We start from the raw sequence: 14,820 nt of genomic DNA on the forward strand, positions 1-14,820 counted from the left end.
CATAAAACAATTTGAAGTAGAGGAGGATACTCAGTAGAAATACCAATCAGATGAAAGGTCAGGAATCATTTTACTTTAGATGAACATGCTCAGGAAAAGCATGCTTTCAGAAAAAAATTAATTGTTTATAACTGAAGGATAACATGGTTTATTTGCCATTACTGTGCCATGATCTAAATCTTGAACGAGTATATGCAAGACAAGGAGCATATGTTAGACTTATGAGACAGTTTGGAGTGTTGCTCAGTACATACAGCAGATGTTTTAGCATGCCATTTTTTTCAGCAACAGCTTGATCCTTCTTCTGTTTTCACTTCATAAGAGTGAAAAGATTTCAAGACTCTTAATGTAGGTACCCATCAATAATAGGTCTGTGGTGATGGAATTAATTATTTTGAAGGACTGTGCTCTAATATTCAGTGTTCATCTTTAAAAAAATAAAATATTTACTTCTCAGATCTGATCAACTTGGAGAGATAAACCTTATGGTAACTGACATGGAAATGACTTTCTCAGCTGATAATTACTGAAGAGGGGGAATCTTTCATGACATTGTTCATAGTAACTTGTTAACTCTGAAACTTAAAGATGCCAAACTGAACACCGTTTCATTGTTGGTGACATTACCATAAGGACCCAATTAACTCATTTTCCCCTGAACCAAACTTCTCCACTTCCTCTTGTTGCCTAAAAAGTTATACATATTATTTAAAACATTTTGTCAAAACCTTGTTTTTCTTTGTTCCAGCACTGCTCCTGTATTAGGTATTGGCAGTATAAAACTCTACAACCTGTTGCAACTTTATAATGTAAGAGTGGCAGAAATATCTCAGAGCTATCTGTACTCACTGAGTTTAATGTGAAAATGAATAAAGTAGAAAATATACCAAAAATCTGGAACTTCACAGATTGCAGTTCCTGTAATCCTGGTGAAGGTGCCGAGGTGCTCTACAGTTTTGCCTAGCTGCTTGTGCCTTCCACTTGAGTGCTCTTACTGGTGTAGCCCTACCTTCTTCTAGCATCTTACTTATTGGCACAGGGTTTTTTCCAAGAGATTTGGGGTGTTCAGCTCAGCAGTTTTTTGTTTTCTTCTTATCTCATTTTTTAAATTCTGTATAATGGGAGTTTGTTTTGATTTGATTAAAGTTTAAAATACAGTCTGCTCCTAGAAAGAGAAGGAAGGAATACATGAATTTTAAATAAATACTGCTTAAACAGAAGTTATTTTTTTCAGGAATGACTTGTGATTAGAATGATTCACTGGGATCCCAGTGATACTATTCTGCTGCACAAAGCAAAGTACAGAGTCTTCTGGTTTTCCTGCCAGGATGTATCCCTGAGAACCTGAGACTGCAGAGGTCCAACAGAAAATAAAGACATCCCTTACTTCCATTTCTGTGGCTCAGGCTGAGCATCTTTTTCACTAGAATGGCTAAGAACTTTATTTATTCCATAACATGTATTGACCTAAGCTGATTTTGTAACTGGAGAGTTATAAATAGGATTCATACTTAAGGCAGCATCGAAAACCTGACATTTTTGGAGACAAAGCCTCCTTAATTTTCCTCTGTAAAACTGAAGTCAGCACAGACTGAAGTAAGTGGCAGTTTGCTGAAAGTGTTAACAGCTCTTTGAGGTGTCTGTAATATGCAATTGGGTGCACTTTCAAACAGTCTCTCTTGTATTTTATTTAGATGTATTTAGAATATGTCCCAGGCAGAAAATACTAATGAATTCCAAACCATTAGCTTGTAATGATACTGACTGACTTAGGTTCTGAATTCCTCTGTTGTTTTTTATTTGCACTTGCAAGTGCACCTGAGGCATACCTGAACTCCAGTCTGATCACATTTTTATCCAACCTGCTAAAATCATGTACCATTCCAATTAGCACAGCAGTACCTGAAAAACTCTGCTATTGTCACTTACAGCTTTTTACTTTTAGCCTTTTCACTTATACCACAGTAGAAAACCATCATAGTCTACAAGCTGCTAGGCCTTGAGATATGCAATTGCTTATGCCATAGAATTGCTTATGCCATATGTCAGTTTTTCCAGCCTTACAAGCACAGACAAACTCTAACAACCAGAGCAGATTTGTTTTTTTTTCCTCCCTCCCCCTCCACTGTGGTAATAAACATGATGGATTAGAGGTTTGCCATAGATTACTTTTGCCAAAGTCTACCAGTAGTGAGAGTAGTGGCAGAACCCAAAGGTATATGCACTGGAATAATCATTTGGCTGTTCAGATTTGGAACTCTACAAAATTTGGGCATGTGAAAAACATCACTAGATCTGATTTTATACCTTTGGGATTTACCAGTTGTTATATTGTGGTTTTTTGCCCAAAAATATTCTTTGTCTTCTTCTCTGTTTTATTTTCTCTTTTCACTTGGCTAGTGGCTTTTGGATTTATACAGCAAGAGTGACCGAAATATGTGGTTTTTTGGATGCTGAGCATCCAATGTGTATGAGAAGCTGCAGGTGCTTAGAAAATATGATGCCTAACAAAATGTGCAAAATACAGACTTCAAGAGGCATCCAAGTTCAACTTTTGGTCATTACATAAATAGCTGTCCAAATTCATCTGATATCCTCCCTGTATATCCCCTCATCATTGTTAGCTGCCTTTTGTTTCTCTTTTGATCTGTAATGAGGTGTCATGTTTTGTACCTCTTACACTGTGTTTTGACCTCATCCTGAGTACTGTAGCCAGTAAGGTTCCATTTTTCTCCAGAGCGGCCAGTACATGTATTGGGTATTGTTTTTATGTAGTATGAATGAATACAAGACAAGAAGGATTTAGAAAATGGGTTTCTTGCCCAAAGCTTTATCATTCAGCTGACAATAGTCCAAGCAGACAGCCCCAGTGGTCTGTATGATCTATTTGCTGTGATTCTTCAGAAAGACTGCTGCCTCTCTCCTGAGAGGAAAAGCTATCGGACTTCTTCTGTTCTGTGTTTGTGATCTTTCCGTTTTGGTTGAAACTAGTTTCTTCAGTTTCTTTACAAAAGGAGGTAAAATCCTGTCATACAGGCCAGTGGTAGAGCTTTTATCACCTGTGTATGTTTTCACTTCAAAGAGCTTGTGTAGCTGCCTGTTTTTCAGACAGTGTTCCTTGGACCAAAAGCGATCAGAATCAGGCAGGAACAGCCAGAAACTAATTTTTGTCCAGGAATCTGAATATTCGAACCAAGAGTTATTCATACATTGTAAAGAGGAATTCTGAATCTGGCATCATTCTTCTCTAAAGCACTAATTTTGTTTTAGCCAGCCTTCTCTTGCTGGTCTTCCCTGCAGAGCTGTCCCTCTCTCCCATGCCACCCCTCTGTGCACTGCTGGCATGAGCCTGCATTTTTCAGAAGCCTTAAAAGGTTGATTTGCTTCTTGATTTGTTTCGTTGTTTGAGTTTTGTTTTTTTTCTGCTGTTTAATAGGCCCTGTCCATGTCCCCTCCTTCTTCGCCTTTTTAGGCTTTTAAACGTCAGGATTACAGCAACTGTATCATTACAGCAGAGCTGCCAAAGCTGGTGTCAAATTGGTATTATGACCTCTGTTTTGAAGTCTGGGGTTAGAGTTGATTCTTTATGTGCTTAACTGTAATGCTGAAATATTTTAAACAACCTTTGTTTCACAATTCCTCTGACCTTTCCATGTCCTCAAATGCTCAATTTACTCTTCAGAAAAAGTAAGTGGAGTTTTCCTGACTCATCTTTTCCATGTAAAGTCATTATGTCTGACCCATAAATATAAACTTCAAAGAGCACATACTTCGTTTCTGAAAAGTTCAGAATGGCATGTATTTTCCTGAGAGGACAGAAGCCCTCTCAGTATATCCAGGAAGACTTTATTAACCATCCATTTAAAATTAAATGAAGTTATATATCACTTTGCAAATGGGATTTTTTTTGAGAACAGCATTGAATATAACTAAAACTATGTTTATTATATATTATTAACAAATTTAAACTACGGGATTACAACATAAAACCACAGTTTTTTATGAATCCTCCAGATTAAATTGTTATTCCTAGAATTATTTGTTTTATCAGTGCAAATACGTTATACCAAACTGGTGTAGCACAATGGATCCCAAGGCAGCCCAGTTTTTGCTAATTTCGATGGATCTACATCAGACCTGAACCAATTCTATTTTCCTGCTTCTGCTGCAAAATTTATCTGTGGGTATTAAGAAGAATTGATGGTCTATTTAAACAGCAGTCTGATTAAACAAGTCAGTTATATGTTTCTTTCACATAAGTGTGAAGTTATATTCTCATAATTTGTGAAGCAATGCGTGAAACTAATTGATTTCCGGAAAATGTTCGTCTGTGATCCAGCTACACCCGTTATACTTCTTGAAATATCACATGGAAAATGAAGCTACCAAAAGGAAACATCTGTTTATATCTAAAAACCCAAATATTTCTGAGGTTTAGCAACATGCATTCTTCTTGGGTCTGCCACCTATTATACTCAGCTCTAGAGCAAATACCAAAAGGATACTTGATGTGACCTTTTGTATCAGATTAAACAAAATGAGAAAACACTTGGCAATCAGACTTCCTCTTCTAGGCCATGGGAAACAGCAGAGCAGAGGAACAGATACAGTAAAAACATATTAATTCAATCTCACTTGCTTTAGAAGAGTCCAACAGTGAAAAGAACAACTAACTGTGAAAAACCTGAGGTCTCTGTAATTTGGCACCTCTTGAAGTCTGTCTAGATTCTCCTGACAAGGGCTATCTCAAGTAGCAAATAATACAGGAAAGGATGGAGAAAAACAAAGGACTAGAAAACATTAGGTAGGAAATGGTTTTCTTTCAAAAGCTATTTCTTAGGGGGAGAATATCCCCAGTGGACTGCAGCTTTGGTATCAGTGTCCTTGTTGTATGTTAACCCATACTGGTTTGAGTATTTTTTTTTCACATATTTCTTTAAAACACTGTGTGGACCTCAAGGTTCACTGTGCCTCTGTTATTCTGTGGCTCCCTTGTTTGTTGGCATGCTAAGAAAAGTTGGGGAAGGAAAAGAAACTGTAGTTTCCCAATGAGGTTAAGCTAGCACAAACCACAAATAATAGTCATATTTGCTGGTGGATGCTCCATCTGTCCATCAGCACATGCTGGGTAATAGCACTACTGATCTGTTGCAGCTCCTTGCTGCTTGTTGGTAAGGTTAACTGGATTGTTTATTTGCATTTGACAATGCACAAATAATAGGAATAGTCAGCTCTACTAAGCAAATTATAGATCTGTGATCAAAGGACATCCCACTCTAAAGGATGAACAGATAAAGCAGTCATCAGGGATGGGAGGATAAATGCAAATGTTTACCTGTTATGATTATATGGATTACTAAGCAGCAGGTCTATACACCTCTGGCATAGACCTAAGGAGGTTAAATTTTAGATCTTCAGTGCACTAAGGAGAGCTTGTTTTGGTTTGCTCAAACTGGTTTTTCAATACCACCAGTTATTCTCTACCTGTTGCAGCCTGCCTCCATGGTGGCTCACTCTATGTTGCTACTTTCTGTCCAAGTGTGCTCAGACCTCAGAGTCCTTCCCTGTGTGCAAGTGCTCAACCCCTGCAGGCTTCTCCTAACTGGGTGGGATGCCAAGGACACCCTTCCTCTGCCTTCCAGAGGGGAGCAGCTGTTAAGGAGAGTGGGAAGGCATGAAGACATTGAGATTTCCACTACAGTAATGTGTGGGAAAGAATCCCAGAGGACAAACTATGGCTTCAAGACCAGTTGTGTAGCAGTAGTCAGGGATGGGAAAAAAAGAGAGGGAGACTTTGCCTGGAGACAAAACTGCAGTGACGCCAAGGATGATGGCCAATCAAGGACTTGGTGAGGCAAAAGGGTTGCAGCATGCGTAACCTTTGACCGGGTTATGAAAATTCAAGGCCAGAAGTACTCATAGGGTTGTTTTGGCCTGCTGAATTGTTTCACTCTTCCTTCTCTGTCTAACAGCCAGGAGACAAACCTCCCTGCTTGCTTGTGCTTTTTAAAAATAAAGGAATATGAGTGTTTCAACACTCTCACCACCCCACAACCCCACGCTTGCCTATCTGTGCACTGAATAGTCAGTCAGAGATCACTGAGGACAGAATTTTCTTGAAAAAATAGGGCCCATCCACACTGTAGGCGGCTGCTTCCAGCAGCAAAGTATCATTGTTTAGCAGTAAGCAGGTCTAAAGACAGTTTAAATAGAATCACAGACTCTTCCTGGGTCCGGAGCAGCTGTAAAGGGAGGCACCAGAGCCAAGTTCCACCTTTGCCATACAGCATTGCTGCTTCTCTCTTTCTCCCTGCATGTGTTGCTGTTCATCGCATTTGCTCTGCCAGGCTGCTGGCATGAAGTTTACAGCTGTGGGTTGATGCTGTCAAATTACAAGTAATGATAAATATCACATTTCTTGGAAATTAAAGTAATTGCTTAAAAAGTTGCTAAAAGTCATGGGAAACTTTCACTCATGCATGAGGTGTATGTGTAAGCTCCCATCAGGGTAATGGTGGTGTTGGCTGGATGCTGCACATAATTTTTAGCAAATGTAAGTGGACTTTGCATGGAGTTCTCTTCTACTCATAAGAGAAATGGTAATATGTGGGCAAGTTCATAGAGTTCAACCCAGTTCTTATTTCAGCCACAAACAAGGGAGATAATTGAGTCCCATAGATGCTCTTCTAGAAAGAATGGGATCTTCTTCCTCTGCTCTCGCAGGAGATCTCGCTGGAGCGTGCAGAGGTGTGGAGAAATTCCCTGCTGCAACTGACTTGCTCAGATTGGTAGAAAAGCCCTTGGGGGAAGATTTGGCATCTGGAAAAGGAGTTTTCCAGACTGAGAGTTTGGCTGGCATTGCACAGCCCTGGAGAATGTGGTATGCTGAGGCCTGAGAAGAGCTCAAGGCACACAGTTATTTAATCATCCATTTAAACAGTCAGGCTACTCACTGCAGGCACTGTGCAGATTTTATGCATGTACCCATCCTCCTTGAACCTCCCGTCTTTTCTACTCAGAGTCAGAGATCAGTAAAAGCCAAAACCCCTATAGACTCTGTAAGGCCATAGAAGCTGACTGAAAGAGAATGCTGTATTGAATGTCCAGAATAGTAGCTGAATTTTTGGAACTAGGAGCACACATACATTTCTTAAAATGCAACTCTTATGCTATTTTGGCTTAGTATAATTTTTGCTATTTTTGCTTCTCTCTCTTTCCTTCTCTTTTTATATTCACCCTTTTTCCTGTATTTTCCTTCTACTTTTCCTCAACTTCTTGCTACTGACATTGTTCCCACACATCTATTAGAGCCCTCACAGTGTTCTTTCTAGCTGAGTGTTCATTAACCTTTTATGTTGTATTGCAAAAAAACCCCCAGATTAATTATGTTCTGAGGATTCCCAGCCTCTCTTGACAGATTTTCTCATGGTAACTTTGACCCGTTTCCTGAGCACAGCTTCTCTTCTTCTTCCTTCAAAAAAAGATGTGAAGCTTACAAATCAACTCATTTAAGCCCCTTTGAAAGTCTTAGTTCAAGCATGTTTCCTCACAAGTTCATCCTTGGGGATGCACAGTTTACCTCCTCAGAATTTTGATGTTGTCACACATAATTACGGAGTTGATATATTAAGATTATAAACAAGGTAGTAATTGATTTGATAATGTATATACAAAACTGGATGACACAAAAAACCTTGGCATGTATTCTCTGCTTGAGTTGCCCTAGTAGCCTGCAACATCCATGCCCTCAGGCCTTTTATTACTGTACATGGTTTATCCTGAAAACAGTGGAGCATTTTTAGGGCAGCTAGTTTTCTTTGACCCTTTTCTTCCTGTTTTACTTTGATTTGCATTCCCAATACAAAAGCATACTTATTTCTTTTTCTTCCTTGTTCGAACATCCTTATTTGACTTGGTGCATGTGTTTACATGTCTCCTTCATAAAATTTGGAAGTATATTTATTCTGAAATTATTGATTTTCAATCTCCAACCACCTTCACAGACATAGAAAAAAGTGGCTTCATTAGCTTTCAAACTCCATGTTGCTGGAGGCCTATGCAGTTTGGTAGATGATATTTGGTTTAAAGACTGACTGTAGAGTCCTGGGTGGTAAAGTGATAAAATAATTCTGCTCTGATATTGAATGCTATTCCATAATTATGTCATAACTTCAACTGGAATAAATTTCCACAAATTATTTCAACAGGAGAACTTTTTAATAGGTTAACATGCCTCAGATCCTTAGGGCCTCTCTACCCTTATGGGTTATGTTGAAAGGAAGCCACTTGAGGAAGCTGGGCTTCAGCAGAGTTTTCAAAAAATAGTAACACATCTCAGTTGAAAACTAGCTCAAGCTTGTTAGTTCTTCTGTTTTTTTTTTTTTTCTGTTAATATTAACCAGGCAAGTGAATTCTGGGGAAAAAGTGGAAGGAAAATAATAAATAGTTCTTTTTAAAAAACTGTCTTAGGTAGTTGAATAGGTATTTGGAACTATATCTACTTTTTAGAATATTTAGGTGCAAACAGTATTGACTGCATATCTGTTTGAGTAATCACATGCTAGTCGTCATATCTGATCCCAGAGCACTTCTGCTCTCAGCTCAGGCTAAAAGCCCTTCAGATGAGAAAGGACTTATCTTCTCATTTAATATTTTTCTTGTTGGGTTTGTGGTAGTAATTTTCACATTACTTCCTGATCCGGTTTTCCTTTACAACCTAAATAACAGCATCACCTCTTTCAAAGTACGCATGAAACCAAATAGTTTCCATCACGTTTTCTATCAGCAAAGTTTTGCCAATAAGTAATATCGACTGAAATTACTTTGTCAGACTAGAAGTTAAGGAGCAGAATTATTGAGAAGTTTACTTTAAAGCCATCTAGACACAGATAGACACAATCTGGGCAGCTGGCACTACGTGTGCCTGCTTGAGAAGGGGATTGGACTTCATATCCTCAGAGGTCTCTTCCAATTTCACATCTTCACCTCCTGTGATTCTGTGACAAATTTCAGCCTTACCCATTTGTGTTATTTAAATGGTAACTGACACCATTTTCATCAAGCTACAAGAAGAACTGCTGGTTGAAGACATGTAGGCATTTTTCCCCCTAGTCACAAACACCATAGTATATGTGCTGATGAAGTTCATTAAGTGAAAATCAAATACATCCACTGTCCAGACACTCTGAATGTCTAGCAATGGTGGGATTGGTTAGTCAGATTTGGCTTAGGTTTTTTCCAGAATGAAAATGATCTCTTCGTAGTCTTTGATGAATTTCGGCTTTATGTCTCTTGAACCCATTCAAATCACTTTTAGCAAAAAACATAAAGTAATTCTTCCTATTTATCTACAGTTCCTACACAGTCACTGTTGTTCCCGTGCACTACCTGAAACAATCAGCAGATTTTTATTATGATCAATCTTTCATCTTTTTCCTCAGTGAATTTGAGGGTTGATCTGTGTTATAGAATTCAAATTGGTAAAACCACAGTCAGTATTATGAATAACTACCTCAATAATATGGAAACTTTGATCAGTTGGCCCCACCTTTGTAATTTCTAATTTATTCCTGGGGTAACATTATCACAACAATTACAATCACCTTTGGTGAAAACACAAGCGTAGACAACCACTGACACTGGGTCACATCCAATTTAGGAGTCACCAGAGTAATTGGCAGCAATTTGCCCAGCTGCAGTCATCTGTGCTTTTAATTTTTTTTTCTGTTGATTCTCTGTGTAGTTTCACTTTGATCAGTGTCTGGGAAGAAGAAGCAAACAATGATACTATTGGTCAGCACTTGTAGTTACTCTGTTTTGGTTTGGGGAAGGGTTTTGCAGAAATACTGAAGGGAATATCAAAATGGTTTTCATTTATGCTTCCCTGGTGCCTTTTTAGAGCCCTCTCACAATGAATAAAACATTCACTTTTTTTTTTTCTCTCACTGAAACATCATAAAGAAGCCTCTCCAATGGTGTCAATTCCAGTTGCTAGCATTTTGCAAGCATTAGCAAATCAGCATATTTGGTGTTCATTTTAATTTGCTCAAATTTGTTCAAATTGTACTGGTTTTTATCTTAAAAAGTGCCCCCTGACTGAGAGGGCTGGAAACGTACTTAAAGAAAAAAGAAAAAAATTAAATAAAAACCTTTCTTGCAAAAATGTGGTGGATCAAGAGCTGGACAGTTTCAGGAAAATAGCAACATTTATGTAAAGCTGTAAATTTGAAATGCTGTCATGCAAATCAGACTGTAAGACTCACCCCCAGAAAATAATGCTAGATAAGGAAAGCACGTTGGTTTTTCAGATGAGGGGAGTCTTAGATATGAATTTTAATGTTTAGCTTCCTGATGAAAATGCAGGCTGTAATTTTGGTCCACAGGATTTTTTGGTTTTACTTAATAAGTTCTGGACAGGCTCGACAATCCCTCCATATATTGTAGAGCTCAGAATTGAGTCACTGAGTTCTAGATAGAGCTTTTCTTCCTTTTACCACCTGAAGAGGCATATTTGTTTGTATGAAAACCTGTGTCAGTAATAATCTCTGTAAATGGAAAGCAAAAAGAGTGACCAAGCTACACATGATTAAAAAAAAAAAACAACCCACCAACCCTATGTTCAAGGGATTTAACTTTCTAAAGTAATTTTAAATGTGCATTTGTGCTACAGTTAAAAAATTTAGCTGTCTTGAAAAATCATGTTCAAACATAAAACATTTGAGGTAATTTAATAGTTGGCACTTAAAGCAACGGCAAGTTGATGTTCAATGCAAACCAGATGTTTATTTTTTTGTAAGAAGTCTATTCTGTTGTCAAGGGAGAGAAAAAGCATTCAAGGTTATGGTGTAGACATTTCTTACTGCAGTTGATTAGAACAAATTACCAAGAGCTGCCCTTCACATTTGAGGCGTTTATGATCTCAGGCCCCAACAATTAAAGAAAACAAAAATAAAGGGATTGAAAGTATACATACTGTGAACAGTTAAATTGCAAGAATGCTGTGGATCCCAAACAGCTGGATCCCATTTGAACTCAAAAAGTTTAATAGCATAAGCCTGCACATCTTCTTTTCCACTTCTAAGGATCATCCACCAGATGCAGAAGACCCCCCTCTCATTTTCTTGCGCTGTACAATTTTGTTGCAGAATAAAATGACTCTTATGTGCTGGAGTGGAACCAGTACTTCTAAACAGGGAAAGATATATAGCTCTTAGAGAAGATCAGTTTGATGTAAAGGAAACAACAGTAATAAAAAATCCAGCTTCAGTAGTGAAATGCTTGCAAGAAAGTTATTTTATTCAGATACCAAGCAAGCCTGTAACATTGATGCAGTACTGAAATCTGCTTTTTTTTTTTGAAAGTGGGATGCTTTAGTGAGATCATGTTTTAAGATCATGTAATCTTAAAATGTGCCTGAAAGTTATTTCCTACTCATCGTTTTGAATGCTAAGTCTCCTGTTGTGCAAATTGAACACTCATCAAAGACTCCTCTGTACATTGTAGAAACTTACTATTTGGAAATAAATACAGTGAGAAAAAAAATAGGGGAAAAAATAATCCTGTAAAAAGTAATCCTACTGCTCAAGACAGTAGTGATCCAGCAACAGGGCTGAAAGAAATCAACAGTGTGTGAGACCTTACTCTAAGAACTGCAATTTGCTCTCTTCAGGCTCTTGCTTCTGTCTCCAATGACACAGAGGGTCTGTAGAGACCGTTTGTGGCATGTTAGGGAATATGCAATTCCTGTCTGATGTAATAAAAGTTTGCTTCTCAGGAAGATAGTGATTCTGCTGTCTGTGGGACTCTTCATGTACATGAAAAGAGAGGAAGAATTGCTTTTTTGCCATGTAATTTAACAACACTAATTAAATAAAGATATCCACAGTGCACTGAGTAGCCCTAATTACAGCCCTTTTTGCAGAGAGTGCATGGTAGGGGGGAATTGCACAGAAACTAAATCACATAAATGTATTTTAAGTACATGTACTGGAACTCCACCAACTCCAGCTCTAATAGCGTCTCAAGAGGGAAAGTTCTGCTGCTGACTCTGGGTGCTTTGGAGTGGAGAACTGAAAATAAATCTTTGGATCATGCTTGAATTGTAGACAGGGGCTTTCAACTTGCAGACAATTTGGCTTTCAGATAGCTTCACTGAAGTGCAGCTCACAGTCTCTATGTCCAGAAATGAAGAGGAAGCCAAAATCAGTGAGATGGTCACAGGGCTTTCTATGCTTCTTCCAGTCTGATTTACAGTCAAACAAATGCATTCTGCAGTAGAAAAAAAAACCACGAGACTTCCAAAGACCAAATGGATTATCTTCAACTGTAATCGAGAATTTCAACCCTGAAGCATAAACCTGTGCAGCATGATAAGATGGTGCTTTAAGCATCAGCTAACTGACTTGTGCTAGAAAGGATGCTGAAACTTTGGTGGTTAATGGATCAAGATAGTGAGGCCACAGAGCTGCAGCAATGGGTCATTCCAGCAGTTCACTGGCTGCTAATCCAGCATCTCCCATCAACATTTTTTCTTCAGTGTGTTGCTCCTGGAAGAAAAAAAAAACACCCCTCACTTGAACCACAGTGTGGTTGCTTATCACTCCAGCAGTGTGAAAGAATATTATATGTGATTTTGAGAAAAATGTCCTCAGTCTGTAAGAGTTTAAAGTCATTTTGGTAAAACTGAACAACGCTCAGTGCATTGTTATAGGCTGTAATAAGACTCATTGGCCTGTTTTAGAGGACTTGAAAGGAAGTACATTACTTTTACATATAGCTTTCTTCCAGTCATTTTATGAGGTATTTCTTCAGTTTAGAAGTAGAAAGATGCCTTTGGTAACTTCTGGTCCCAGACTTCAGCTGTGTTTGAGATAGAAGCTGTGTTTTTCCAGCTCATCTATTACTAGTAATGAGATTTCTGCAAGCTGAAAATACCTGTGGAGCCCTATTGACCTCACTGAGGCTCAGCATAGCTTACTCATTGTTTCTGCTTGTGAATGTAACATTGACATTGTCTGCTTATAAGTGCTAGTGAGTTGTCTGTCTAGACTCAGGAGTGGATAAAATCATTGAAGGTATTCCTATTTGGCTTGTTAAGAAAGTACGTCATAAAAAAAAAGAGTTTCTTTGGGATTAAAGAGCGATGCAAATTATATATGTGAAGAAATCGAGGTTGCAAAAAAAATATGATAAAAGCACGTGTCTACACTGTGATATCTTTCACAGTGATTATCATACAAGAACATCTTTGTTCATAGTATTCCAGATAGTATTTGTGTCTAGGAAAACTTTCTTTTTTAATCTGGAAGAGGGTTGTCTCAGCCGTGCTGGAACAACCAAGCGCTCATGCAAGCCTCTCGAGAGGAACTATAGCTTACACGAACGGGAAGAGTGGGTTTGCAGGATATTCACAGCCCTTTAAACGAACTGAGGCTGCAGTGAATTGTGGATTCCGTAAAACTCGAGTGGTTTGTATGGGATGCAAAGGGCTGCGGGCGGTTCCCCGCCCGGCGCAGTCCCGCGGCTCACCCGCAGACGGATACCACCACCCAGCGGCCCTGGCGGTTATTGCATGCTTCCATGTGATTTCGTTGGAAGGGACCTTTAAATGCCATCTAATCCAACCCCCCTGCAATGAGAAGTGACATCAATTAGATGTGGTAGCTCAGAGCCTCATCCAGCCTGACTTTGAATGTTTCCAGGGATGGAGCATCTACCACCTCTCTGGGCACTGTTCCAGTGTTTTACCACCCTCATTGAAAAAATCTTATTTCTTATATCTGACCTAAATTGACACTCTTTTTGTTTAAAACCATTACTCCTTGTCCTACTGCAGCAGGTTTGTTCCCGTCTTTCTTACAAGCCTCCTTTAAGCACTGAAGGGCTGCAGTCAGGTTCCCTCTTCAGGCTGAACAACCCCAACTCTCTCAGACTGTCTTCGTAGGAGAGCTGAGACGTCCCTCTAATCACTCTCTAATCGCCTTCCTCTGGGCCCATTCCAACAGGTCCATGCCTTTCCCATGCTGAGGACCTCAGAGCTAGAGGCAGTACTCCAGGTGGGGTCTCACCAAAGTGTAGTTGAGGGGCAGAACCATCTCTTTCGGCCTGCTGGCCACGCTGTTTTTGATGTAGGCCAGGATATGGTTGCAGCAAGGCCACATTTCTGGCTCATGGGAAGTTTTTCATCCACCAGTACCTCTGAGTCCTTCTCAGTGGGGCTTGTCTCAATTCCTTCATCCTCCAGCTTGTATTGATATGGGGTTTGCCCTGACCAGAGTGCAGGACCTTGCACTTGGCCTTGTTGAACCTCTTGAGATTCCCATGTTCTTCCCATGGCTGGAAGCAAAAAAGTGGTAGAGGGTCACAAAAGTGACCTCCTTCCGATGCAAATGAATTGCTTGTGTTTGAGGTGTTCCAAACTGTCTGACTCTCTTCTGTCAATACTTCTGCAAAACTACAGGTTTTTGGTTACCCACAAATTTTATACAGCTTCAAAAAAAATTGTAATGCTGTCAGTAATCATGGCTTCTTTGTAAATGGGAAGTGAAAATATTGTTTAATGTATGGAAGCTATAACAAGGTTTCAGAGATTGTTCAAATGCTGTAAAACCCTCTTAATATTTTTTCCATTGAGTTATAAGGAAGGGAAAAAATGATTGCTAAATTGTGCAAGGATGAAAAAGAATGTAACTGATCATATGTTGTAGTTGCAATATTATCATTGTGTTATGCAATTTATTTTACATTTACAGAGCTCAGTTCTGTATTATGTTTAGAGAAAGCCTTCAAGTCTGAATCTGTTTCACCCTTGTCAGAGTAAAA

This window comes from Pseudopipra pipra, chromosome 1 (assembly GCF_036250125.1).
Source record: "Pseudopipra pipra isolate bDixPip1 chromosome 1, bDixPip1.hap1, whole genome shotgun sequence".
In the NCBI taxonomy this organism is placed as follows: Eukaryota; Metazoa; Chordata; class Aves; order Passeriformes; family Pipridae; genus Pseudopipra; species Pseudopipra pipra.